The following is a 13,343-nucleotide window of genomic DNA, read 5'->3' on the forward strand; positions in this document are numbered from 1 at the left end:
TAGACTTAAGGGAAATTTAAATTATACTCTTTAAACTATAAGGATAAGAGCTATCCTTACTAAGGAAAAGCTTATCGCTACCTTAGAGTAAGAAAATTATATAAAGACTATAGAAGCTTTATCTTAGATTTTTCTTTAAGTTAAACATAGCCCTTTAATATAAATTAAGCATTTAATAAATACTAAAGCTACTTAGGATAAGCTTATAAAGCTATATAATCCATTGAATTTCTCGTCGAATTATTTACTTATAAAGTAGCTCTTTAATCTTAGTCCCTTAGGCTTTAATTTAGAGAAATACCTTTATAAGGTAAAGGAAATCTATAAGGATTTAAAATCCTAGAATATAGAAATTCTAGAAGTTATCCTTATAGTATAGATTCTTAATTGCCTTAATAAGGAATTTAAAAGCTATATTATAAATATTACGTAGAGCCTTAGGTATAATTCTATAGCGTTTATAATTAAATCCCTAATAGCTAGTCTTTTAGACGAAGCTAGAAGAATATAGGATATAGATAAATCTTCGGAGAAAGCCTTCTTAATATAAAGGAAGCCTTAGTAATCCTATAGAAATTCTATAGATACTCCTTATTATAAGGAATATAAAAAACCAGGGCATTTTATAGTAAATTACTATAAATTATACCTAAATAAAGCTCCTACTTATTAGGTTTTAAATAAAGGAAAAAAGGATAATAGGACTTAAATTTCTAAGAAGAAAAAGTCTTCTTTTTAATCTTTTTCTTTTATAAAGAAATCCCCTTTTAGTAGTATTTCTACTATTAATAAAAGAAGGAAGGCTTAAATTATAGAGCTAGAGTTTAAGTCGGACGATATTAATAAGGTCTTAAATATAGCTTCGTAAGAAAATATAGACCTAGATATCGACCTTATAGACCTTTCTAGGGCTCCGACCCTTATATAAACGTCTAAGGATTTAGAGGTAATTTTAACCTCTATAAATACCCTTATAGTAAAAGCTAATAAAGACTCTTTTTTAGGACCTTTAAAAGCCTTAATTCCTAGAATAAAGGAATTAGTTTTAAAGGTAAGAGAAGGAGGATTTCTAAGTTATAAGAAAAAAAGGATCTTTAATTTTATTTATAATACCGGAGCTACTAGGTATATAGTATCGAATAAGAATTTCCTTATTAACTATAAAGAAATTAAGTCTAAAGTTTACTAGGGAAAAGCTTCCTTTATATTAGTAAAAGGAAAGGGGGACTTAGTATTTAAGTTCCTATATAATAGTAAAAGGTATATCCTTTAAGACTACTTTTATATACTTAAATTAAGGGTAAATATACTATCTTAATCTTATTTTAATAATACCTATGCCTTAATAGGAAGAAATAAAGTCCTTTTATTAGATAATAAGGTTAAGGTCCTTACTAAAGGATTTCTTAGAAATAGATTATATTATATTCTTATAGAACCTTTATTAAAAAGCTAATTAATCCTTATTACGTCTTAAAAGGCAAAGGATATAGATTTTTATACTTAGTACTTATACGTAGGGTATATAAATAGTAGGGCTATTTTAGAAATATTAAAAAGATATAATAAGGATATAAAAATACCTTTAAAAGAGGAAAATAAAATAAGAAAATACGAAATATATATTAAAGCTAAAGTAACGAATACGGTTAATAAATAACCTTTATATAAGTCTTATACCTATTTAGAAAAAATAGTATTAGATATTTAAGGGCTAATTAAAGTGCCTACTTATAATAAATACTACTAATATATTTCTTTCCTAGATATAGGAACCTAATATCTAGAAATATACCTTCTTCGAAAAAAAGGGGAAGCTTTAAATAGGTTCCTAGAATTTAAAAATAAGGTAGAAAATAACCCTAAAAATACTAGGATTAGAGAAGCATTTTCTAATAATGCTAAAGAATTTATATATAAAATAAAGCTCTATTACGAAAAAGAAGGAATTACCTTTAATTCTAGTCCTCTTAGGACGCCGGAATCTAATAGTAGAATAGAAAGAATAAATCGTATTATATTAGAAACAGTACGAGCTCTTTTATTTACTACTAAGCTTCCTAAATATCTATAGGGAGAAGCTGTTTTAATAGCTACCTATTTATATAATAGATTACTATATTCTACGATAGGATTTAAAAGTCTTATAGAAAAGAGGGATAATATAATACTACCCTTTAAGACCTTAAATAAAGTTAAGACCTTTAGAAGCCTTATATATTATAAGAATTAAGACCCTTAAGATAGGTAAGATAATAGATCTTTTAAGGGAATAATAGTAGGCTATTTAGAAAATATATATAAAATCTAGGATTTTACTAAGAGAAAGATTACTATCTCTAGAGATATTACTATACTAGAAAATAAATTTATAAAAAATCTAGAAATCTCTAGTAGTAATAATACCTTTGATTTTAATTCTATTCCGAATAAAGATAAGCTAGAAAGCTATATCCCTATAGAGGAAGCTACTAGAGAACCTAGAGATAAACGTCCCTCGCCCTTTATAAAAGAAGAGTCTCTAAATAACGATCCTATTCCTACTACTAGTAAAATAGTAGTAGAATTACCTAAGAAGCTGGAAGGGTTCGATTCTAACTATATCGAATACCCTAACGTTAATTTATTTCTAAACTACGATTTTATAGAGTTAATTCTAGCTAGTATAGAAAATCAGGATCTAAAAATTCTAAAGACCTATAAATAGGCAATAAATAGCCTTAAAATAGTATTTTAGAAAGATACTATAATTAAGGAAATTATCTAGCTAATTAAATATAAATCTTAGGAATTTTCCTACCTCCCTAGGGATAGGGAGGCTATAAGAGGCCGCTAGGTTTATACTATTAAGAAGGATAGTTAAAATAATATAATAAAATATAAAGCCCGTTTTATAATATAGGGATTTAAGTAGATCTATAGCTTAGATTTCCTAGATACCTTCTCGACTACGGCTAGACTTAAATCTATTAGAATTCTACTTATTTTAGCTATTATCTATAAATTCGAAGCTTTGCAAATAGATATAATAAATGCCTTCGTATATACCGATATAGATAGCGAAGTATATATCGATCTTCCTATAGGCTACGAAGAATACGCTCTTAAAGAATATTATTTAAAATATAGATTAGCTTATAGAGCTAAAGGAATTAAATTAACTAAATTCCTAGACCTATATAAAACCGGTTAAATTAAAGCAAAGCTAAAGAAAGCATTATATAGCCTAAAATAAAGTCCTAAGCTTTAGTATAATTATTTAAAAATTATACTAAATAATCTCGGATTTCTTCCTCTTTTAATAGATAAAGGAGTATTTATAAATAAGGACTATAGTATAGCCTTAGCAATTTACGTCGACGACTTTCTTATAGTAGGGCCCTCTAAATCTATAATAGAAGAAAGATTATTTAAAGAATTATCTAAATTCCTAGATTTTACTATCTTAGGAAATATAAAAGACTTCTTAGGTCTAAATATTATAATAAACCGAGAAAATAAAGAGCTATATATATCCTAAGAAAGTTATACCTTAAATAAATTAAAGGAATTTAATAAAGAAGGTTTAGGAACTTTGAATTTACCTACTATAGTAGGCTTTAAGCTTATAAAAGCAAAGGAATTACCTTCTAAGGAAGATATATTGCAATTTTAGAAAGAAATAGGATCTCTATTATACTTAGCCTTATATACTAGGCTAGATATCTTATATTCTATAATTTCCTGCGCTAGATTCGCGGCTAAGCCCGACTAGACGTATTTTAAGTCTTTAAATATAATTTAGCAATATTTAAATAAATTCCCTAGCCTAAAGATTAAATATAATTATAATATCCCTTTTACCTATCTATATATAAAGGGTTTTACCGACTCTAGCTAGGCGTCGGATTTAACGGACGGAAAATCCTTTTCCGGTTACTGTTTTTATATATATAATAATATAATAAGCTAGGCTTACTCTAAGTAGAAAGCCGTTGCCCTTTCTACCAACGAAGTAGAGTATATTAGCCTTAGGGAGGTAAATAAAGAAGCTATTTATTTAAATATGCTTTTTAAAAATATTACTAAGGATCTATCTATTAAGATTCCTAATACTATACCTCCTATTTTAACGGATAATACTACTGCTATTAAATTAGTAGAAAATCCGGAATTTTATAAAAGGTCTAAGTATATAAGATTAGCCTATTACTATACTAGAGCTAGTATAAGTAAAGGGGAAATTAGAGTTTTTTATATTAAATTAAAAGATAATATAGCTAATATTTTTATAAAGGAATTAAGACCTAGATTACTCTATAAATTTAGAAACGGTCTATCCTTAATATAAGTTCCTAAGTAATTAAAAGGGGTTTTTAAATATTTCTTATGCTTTCTATATCTTTCCCCTACTAGGTTTTTCCTTTTTAGGTTTCCTAGAGAAATATTTACTAGGTTTTTATCTATTAAGATTTTCCTAGCAATAATAGGTTTTACCTTATATAAGGTTATCCTATAAATAATTATTATAACTATAGATTTTTCCTACCATAGGTTTTTCTATTAGTATATACCTAAGGACTTTTTTCCTAAGAAAGATTAGGTTTTTATATATCCTATAAAGGTATAAGAATAGTTTTCCTAAATTAGGCTTTTACCCTATATATATACTACTATAAATAAATTAGTAAAGAGTATATAAATCTACTCTTTAAGGGAGGCTATAAGGAACGCTGTTCCTACTATAAATAAAGCAGCTATAATATACTCTCCCGATTATATAAGCTAATAAGTAGTATATTAATTATAGACAAAACCTTATCCTATAGAGCAAGAATCGCCCGTTATTTTGCATATTATTATACATTAAACGGGTTGCCGGTTATCGTATAATCGGGAATCGAAGGAACAGAGCTAGCTTAAAATACTAGCTAAGACCTCTTAAAAACACTAGCACGACCAACCTCCTCTAAACACGAATATCAGTGGAACCAAGACACTTCTAGATTTACTCGAGATATCACGGAATTCCCTAGTCTTAGGGCTATACGGCAGCCTAAATCTAGTCCTAAAAGATTCTTCCGTTTAGCTATAATTATCTATATAAGACAGCATATCCGCTAGTAGATAGATTAAGAATAATTAACTTTAACACCTCTTCTATATACTAATACACTACTAATAAATTCCGTTGAAAATCCTACCTTATACTCCTTCTTCCCCTCTATTATATAGTCTTATATGATTCCTTAATTTCCTAAAATTCCGCTTTTGCTTATATACCTTTAGAGGCCGTTAGTTATATAACCCTAGTAAAGATAAAGAGGTATAAAGTAAAGAAATCTCTAAGACTTATATTAATAACCTAAGACCCTTAGAGCTACATATAAGACCGATAATTAGATAATTATATAGTTAATTACTTTACTAATACTTAGCTATATACTACGTATACTTTAAGTATATACCCTTATCCCCGTTAAAATACTTTAGTCCTTAGCGCTATCGCTTACTTATATTCTTTTCTCTTACCCTTTATCCTTATCTTATTTATCTCTTTAATCTTTAGTTTTTATTCCTTAAAGCTCTTTATATAACTTATAAGGGGTTACCTTACTTATAATAAAAAGGTTCTTTTAGTTCCTTCTTAAGGAGAAAAAAAAACAATGCTATTAATTTTTCCCCTACTAAATACCGCCTTTTAATTCGTTAGCTACTATCTTTTAATTTATTAGTTACTAGTACCTCTTATTTAATTTATTAGCTACCGCCCTTTAATTTATTAGCTTACTTTCTTTTTATTTAAAAATATAAATAAGCCTCTCTTTATTACTCTTATTCTTATTACGCCCTTATTACCCCCTTTCCTATTCTTTAAAGCCTATTTAGGCCCTTTACCTCTTTACTTATCCTCCTAGCCCTTAGCCTATACTTCTTTTATATCGGTAGCTTTAATAAGCTTAATAGCCTAACCTTAGAGTTAGCTTACTAGTCTCTTATCCTTTAACTATACTAGTTATATATATATACTCTTAACTATATATATACCTTTACTTATTATATACTAGTTATATACTAGTTATATAATAATATATATATAGAAGTTTAGATCTCTAGTTTATTTATATTAAATATATACCTATTAATATCTAGTAAATACTCTAGGACTTTTACTCTTATTTTTCTATCTATATCTACTTATATTACGCCTTCTTATACTTTTACTATCTTTACCCTTTAAAGATATACTAAGATAGTTATTTTAAGGGTAGGTTCTCTTCCGCTATAAGTAAGGCGCTTACGTAGCCTACGTTACTTATAAAGCTAGTTAGCCGCCTCTTATATTATTTACCTACTAAGCTTCTTTAGTTAGGCCTACGCTACTATTATCTTCTTCAGTACTTAGTTCTTAACTAAATCTCGCTCTTATACCTTTAATATAAGTATAATACTATTAAGCGTTAGGCACTATAATAGCTATATATATAAGCTATATAAGTCGTATAGTAATAGTACTACCCTCCCTTTAACTATTATTATCCTCGCCCCTTATAGCTCTAGCGCTACGCGCTCTAGCGTCCCGCCCTATACCTTATAGTTAGTATAGGTAAAGGCCGCTATATATAGTAGGCCCTTTTAGCTAACGTTATTATATTACTATAGCCGCTTCCGCTACGCTATAATCTTAACGCTAATAAGCGTTAGTAGGATCGTCCTAGCTAGTACCTTAATAAAGTAAAAGCCCTTAGTTATTTCTAAGGCTAGTATAATACCTATTAATAGCTTAAAGTATATCGTTAGCTCCGCTAATACTTAGTAGCTAAGGAAGGCTTAGTTAAGGATAATATCTACTACTATATACCTAGCGCTATTAACTAGCTTTAGCCCTTAGTATATATTTTAGTTTATAATAACTTATTATTATTATTAAGATTATACTAGTAACCTATTTAAATATAACTAGAACTTTAGCGTTAAATAAAAAAGAAAAACTAAAGTACTTAAAAGAAAACCCTCCCTTCTTTTTATAGCTAGTCCGCCCTTATACTAAGTTATAGTTATAATATATAAGAATCTTATACTAGCTATCTTAAGTATTATTATAGTTAGTTAGAGTTATATTAGCCTTACTATAAAGTAACCTTAGAAAGTAACTCCTTTATATATATAAGGTATATAGCGTTAATTAGTAGTACGAGCGTTTTTAGTTAAAAGTTAATTATATAATTATCTTTAACCTTATCTTATAATAATATCTTCCTAAGCTCTACCTTATTTTTCTACTATAAAGCTTAGTAAGCTAATTTTATTAATACTAGTCTTTAGCTAAGCTAGTAGTTAGGTTATTATACTAGCTTCGCGCTATACTTATTAAGTTACTAGTATTAGCCTAGGTTTTTATTTTCCTAGTTAAGGGGCCTAGACTAAGGTTAAAGGAAGGTCTTAATAAATTCGTTACTAGGTTTAAATAAGCGAGGTCTAGGCCAGCCTACTTATAGTAGGGCTAGACTACTAGTATATTTATAAGCGCTTTTAAAAGCGCTAATTAGCTAATTAATAAGTAGGTTAATATAGTTTACTAGTTTAACTAAAAATTAATTATACCCCTAGCTAAATTTAAACTAACTTTAGTATTATAGCTAGTAAGCCTCTTAAGTATATAACTACTATACTATAAAGGTAGTTTATAATAACTAATATATTAAGTATAAAGATAAGATAGCGGCCTACTACTTAGTATTACGTTTTACGTTCTCCGCCGACCGCTAAAGGAGCTATATATTATTTATAAGCCGCGCGACCCTTAGTATTAGTAACTCTCGCGCCCGCGCTTATATATCGTTAATATCGCCTACCTCTTTACTAAAGAAAGACTTTTATAGTATAAATAGGGCTAGGTATTATACCGCTGCCTTAAGCGCTATTAGCTAATACCCTTAGCTATACTACCTTTTACTTAAGCGCTCCCTATCTTATAGTATATACCTTTAATAGTATAACTTATTATCTCTCTTATTAAACTCCTTAGTAAGGTATCTATTAAGGTATATAGACGCCCTACTACCTAGCCGCTTAAGCGCCTATACCTAGCCCTTCCTTAATACTTAGCTCTTTATAAAAGGTACCTCGCCCTAGCCTATCTTACTATTAGCGCCGCTACTATTTTAATTTAGCCTTATAAGCGATATATAGTTATAAAGGTAGAGGCCCTATAAAAGCTCGCACTTATATTAATAGGCTTTAATAAGAGGGATCCTTAAGCTAGCCTCCTTAATAACGACTATCTTATTTAGTATATTACCTATTACCTTTATACTACTTACTTATTAAAGGTACTACTACTAGTAAAAGACGGCTTAGTAGAGCTAGTTTATATTTATATATACTTATACTAAGCTACTACTAAACTCTACTAAGTACCTTAGAAGGTATATAATTACCTTAACTTATAATAGCGGCCGCTTTATAAAGACTTAGTTCGCTGACTTAAGTAAGAACGTTCTTATCTTATTCCTTTTTATAAGGTCTATTACTATCGATACCCCTTTAGCCTTACCCCCTTAGCTAGTATCGCGGTTAGCGCTACTTTTTTTATAGCGTAATAACCTTTTATATCTAGCTCCTACTACCTTAGTTTAGCTCGGCCCCTTTAGCTTACTTTAAATAAGGGCTTAAGAGGGGGGTTATTATCTTAAGGTAGCTGCCTTACCTTGGAGAAGACGCTATTTATATAGCGGATAATATACTCTTAGTACGCTACTTACTCTTTTATATTAAGGCTAGCGAGCGCCTTATTAAGGCCCGCGTTACCTCTTAGCTAAAAAAGCCTATAAATATTATAAGAATATACCCTTATATTCCTATTTTACTGTTATAAAGAAATAATAGGCATAGGGAGGCTTTATAGAATAAGCTAGTAAAAAGAGGCTCTATAATATAGTCTAAGGGAATAACCCTTAAAAGACAAAGACCTCTACTAGATAACTATACCTTCCTCTAGGGAAAGGGTCAGATAAGCCTATCCTTATAAACAAAAATATGTATAAAATGCATAAGTCAATTACGAGCAGAACGGATACCCTATTGCCTATTTTGGCCTAGCGGTTCCGAAGATATCCGCGATATGAGAATAGGTAGGGCATAGAACATTCTGGTCAAATCCACTACTCATGCCAGAACCCATAGTCTTACGTCAACCATCACGCCACAATCAGACCACCTACTAAGTTAGGAAGATATACTATAGATAGAGCTTTTTAAGCACTATAGAATGTGCTAGAAAGCTAACTAATTGGTCTACTAGTAGGCGAGCAATGGTCTACAAAAGACAAAGGATTTCCCTGGGAGTAGTAGAGAGAACAAGCAAGTTTACAAGCATCTTTTGCAACGCTATTCTTTCAATATATTATTCAGCCCCTTATATGCTCGTTATAAATTCTAGACGAAATCCTACCCTATACTCCTTCGACCGATCTTTCCGCTTACGTTATCGATTACCTGATTCTGCGCTTATTGCTTATACCTTCTTATAGGTTATAAGCCCGGCTTCTCTATAAGTCGGGTAATAACTTCGAAAAATCTTCGAAATTCCAATACTAACTATACAACCTCGAATTATCCAAAATAGGCTCTAGGGACAAGTTCGAATTTGCTAAACTTAAGGGTAGTTCTAACTACACCTTCTAGGCTATTCGAATATAGGCTCTTTTAGTTAGAGAGAAGCTTTCTACTACTATATAGCAAGAAAATTACTCGAAAATAAAAGAAGCACTTGCTTTGATTTTTCTTCGTATTAAAGATAGTCCTTTAACCTAAATAAAGCATATAACAAATGCTAAAGAGGCGTAGGATACGTTAAAAAACCTATATAACCCTATTTCCTTTACCTTAAATTACCTACTTATAAAGGAGCTTTTTAATACTTCGGTAGGGGATTTCGAATCCCTAGAAGGCTACCTAAATAAGGTAAAAGAGGTATTCGAAGAGCTAAAAGCACGGAATATTATAATTCCGGAAGTGGTTATTATAGCTTGGATTTTAAACAGCCTTTCGGGCTCGTTTTCTAGCTATATAACTAATATAACGTAAGCTCTTCGAAATAACTCGGAAGCTTTTAATCTAGAGTCTCTCTCTAGTAGTCTTATAGACGAATTTAAGAGGACTAAGTCTCTAGAAAATCCTCCTAAGCAGGCTTTCTTTACTAAGAAGCCCTAGAAAAAGATAAAAATTATATTATAATGCACTTACTATAAGAGGAAAGGGCATCTAGTTAAAGATTGCTACTATCTTTACCCGGAAAAGGCCCTTAAAGGCTTTTCTAAAAATTTAAAAAATAAAAAGAAAGGAATACCTTCTAAGAGGCCTAGAAAACCTTCTATAGAAGGAAATCCTATCGAATTAGACTCTTACGTCGATAAGAAGACGAAAAAACCCTCTTCTCTATATATATTAGAAGCAGAAAAAATGGAAATCGATAATTAAACGGACGAAGAACCGGAAATCGATTTTTCTATTCCTCCTCCTACCCCTAGAGGCTATAAAAGCTCCGAAGAAGAAGCAGAGGTATATATCTCTTCGAATATCCTTAAAAAGGCCGTATTTAATAATAGGTAAATAGGACCTTTAAATTCCTCTCGAATTAAAGACCTTATATTTAGAGAATAGAAATTTCTATAATTTTATATACGATACTAGTGCTACTAGGCATATAGTATCGGAAAAGAAATTCCTTATTAATTTTCGAACTATCTCTACTAAGGTTAATTAGGGAAAGGCATCCTATATAATTATTAAAAGCTACGGAGATCTTCTTTTTAGATTTCCGAAAAATAAAAGGCTATTTATCTTAAGAAACTGCCTTTTTATACCCGAATTAGGGGTAAATATTATAAGCCAATCGTATTTTAAAAATACTTATGCCTTTATTAATAGCAAGGAAATTTTCCTGCTAGATAACTAGGCTAATATTATATCGAAAGGAAAATAGTAAGATAACCTTTATATCTTCTCTTTAGAAATTCCTTTCTTAAAGAAGAAGACATTCCTATATAATATTAATAATATAAGGAATAATATAAAGAACCTTAACTTTTATTTATAGTATTTAAGGCTAGGATATATAAGTCTTAAAGCCTTACTAGAAACCTTTAAAAGATATAATAGAGAAATAACTATCCCTAAGAAGGATATTATAAAAATTAAAGAATGCGAGGCTTATATTAAAGCAAAGGCAACTAATAAGGGGAATAAATCCCTATCTAATAAGGTATATAATTACCTTAATAGAGTTGCTATTAATATTTAGGGACCTATAGAGACCCCTACTTATAATAAATACACCTCCTTTATATCCTTTTAGATATAGGATAAGATATTTAGAAATATCTTTAATAAAATCTAAGGTAAGAAGCCCTAGATAAATTCTTAGAATATAAAGCCTTGGTTGAAAATAACCGGGATAATATTACTATAAAGGAAGTCTTTTCGGATAACGCAAAGAATTCCTATATAAAATAAAACCCTACTGCTTAAGAAAGGGAATAAAATATTATACTAGCCCTCCTAGGACTCCCGAATTAAACGGAGTAATAGAGAGGATTAATAGGACTATTTTAAATAAAGTCCGAGCTATTTTATTTACGGCAAAACTGCCTAAATATCTATAGGGAGAAGCGATTCTAACAGCAGCCTATTTATATAATAGGACCCCTTACTTACGAATAGGCTTCTAAACTCCTATAGAGAAGAAGGAAAATAAATCTCTAGCCTTAGAAGACTTAGAGAAAATTAAGACCTTCGAAGTACTATTTATTATAAAATAAAGACCCTTAGATAAGCTAGAGATAAGAGCTTATAAGGGTATTATTATAGGCTATACTGAAAATGCTTATAAAATATATAACTTTTCGAAAAGAAAGGTAATAATTTCTAGAGATATTACTATACTAGAAAATAAATTTATAGAAAATTAAAAGGAAGAAGACCTTAAGGACTTCGACTTTAATACCTTACCTTCTATAAATAAGGTCCCGGATAATTATTTATAAAGGGAACCTATATATAAAGAAGGCAATAACTCTTCTTTAGAAGAAGAGGAAAATAACCCTCCTATAGAGAAGGAAGATAACCCTCCTATAGAGAAGGACGATAACCCTTATATAAAAAAGGGAAATAATCCTCTTTTAGAAAAGGGATTAAATAAGGATCTAAAAATCCGTATTAATATACCTAAGAAGCTAAACGGATTTTATAAAGACTATATCGTATACCCCGAGATAAACACTATATTAAATAGTAAAAGTAAAGAGATTATTCTATCTTTACTAGAAAACAAGGATCCTATAGAGCCTAAAACATTTAAATAGGCTATAAATAGCTTAGAAGCTATAGAATAGAAAAGAGCTATGTTTCTAGAAATAGAAGAGCTCTTAAACTAAAATACCTAGGAATTAAAGCCTCTTCCTAGCGATAGGGAGGCCCTAGGCGGCCGTTAGGTCTATAAAATAAAGCGGGATAATAATAATAATATTATTAAATATAAAGCCCGCTACGTAGTATAAGGATTTAATTAGGTCTACGGCCTAGATTATTTAGAAACCTTTTCTACGATAGTAAGACCTAAATCTATTAGAATGCTACTTATAATAGCTATTTCTAATAATTATACTCTACTATAATACGATATAAAAAATGCCTTCGTATATACCGAAATAGATACGGATATTTATATAAAAATCCCCATAGGCTATAAAGAGCTAATACTTAAAGACTGGTTTAATAAAAACTAGCATAAGTATAATATTAGCTATTTATAGTTTCTAGAGCTATATAAAAAGAAAAGGCTAGTAGCAAAATTAAAGAAAGCATTATACGGCCTTAAATAAAGCCTAAAGCTCTAGTATAACTATCTTAGCTCTATATTAGCTAAGATAGGATTTTCGGCCCTTTTTATAGACAAAGGGGTATTTATAAATACGCAATATAAAATTGCGATAGCAATCTACGTGGATGACCTCCTAATAATAGGGCCTAATAGAGGTATAATAAATAGTCTGCTTAAAAAAGTAGTAGATTATATAAAGGTTCAGCCTCTAGGCGAACTAAAAGACTTCTTAGGAATATATATAATTATAAACTAGAGCAGAAAGGAGATATTTATATCCTAGGAAAATATACTGTAATAAAATACGAGAATATAATAAAGAAGACTTAGGGACTTCTAATACGCCTACTATAGTAGGAGTAAAGCTTAAAAAGGCTACTATAACGCCTTCGCAAAAAGAAATCCTTATTTACTAAAGGGAAATAAGGGCTCTATTATATCTAGCTATAATAAGCAGGCCAGACATTTTATATGCTGTTAT

The sequence above is a fragment of the Hirsutella rhossiliensis genome (assembly GCF_020360975.1).
Source record: "Hirsutella rhossiliensis strain HR02 chromosome Unknown scaffold00014, whole genome shotgun sequence".
Lineage (NCBI taxonomy): Eukaryota > Fungi > Ascomycota > Sordariomycetes > Hypocreales > Ophiocordycipitaceae > Hirsutella > Hirsutella rhossiliensis.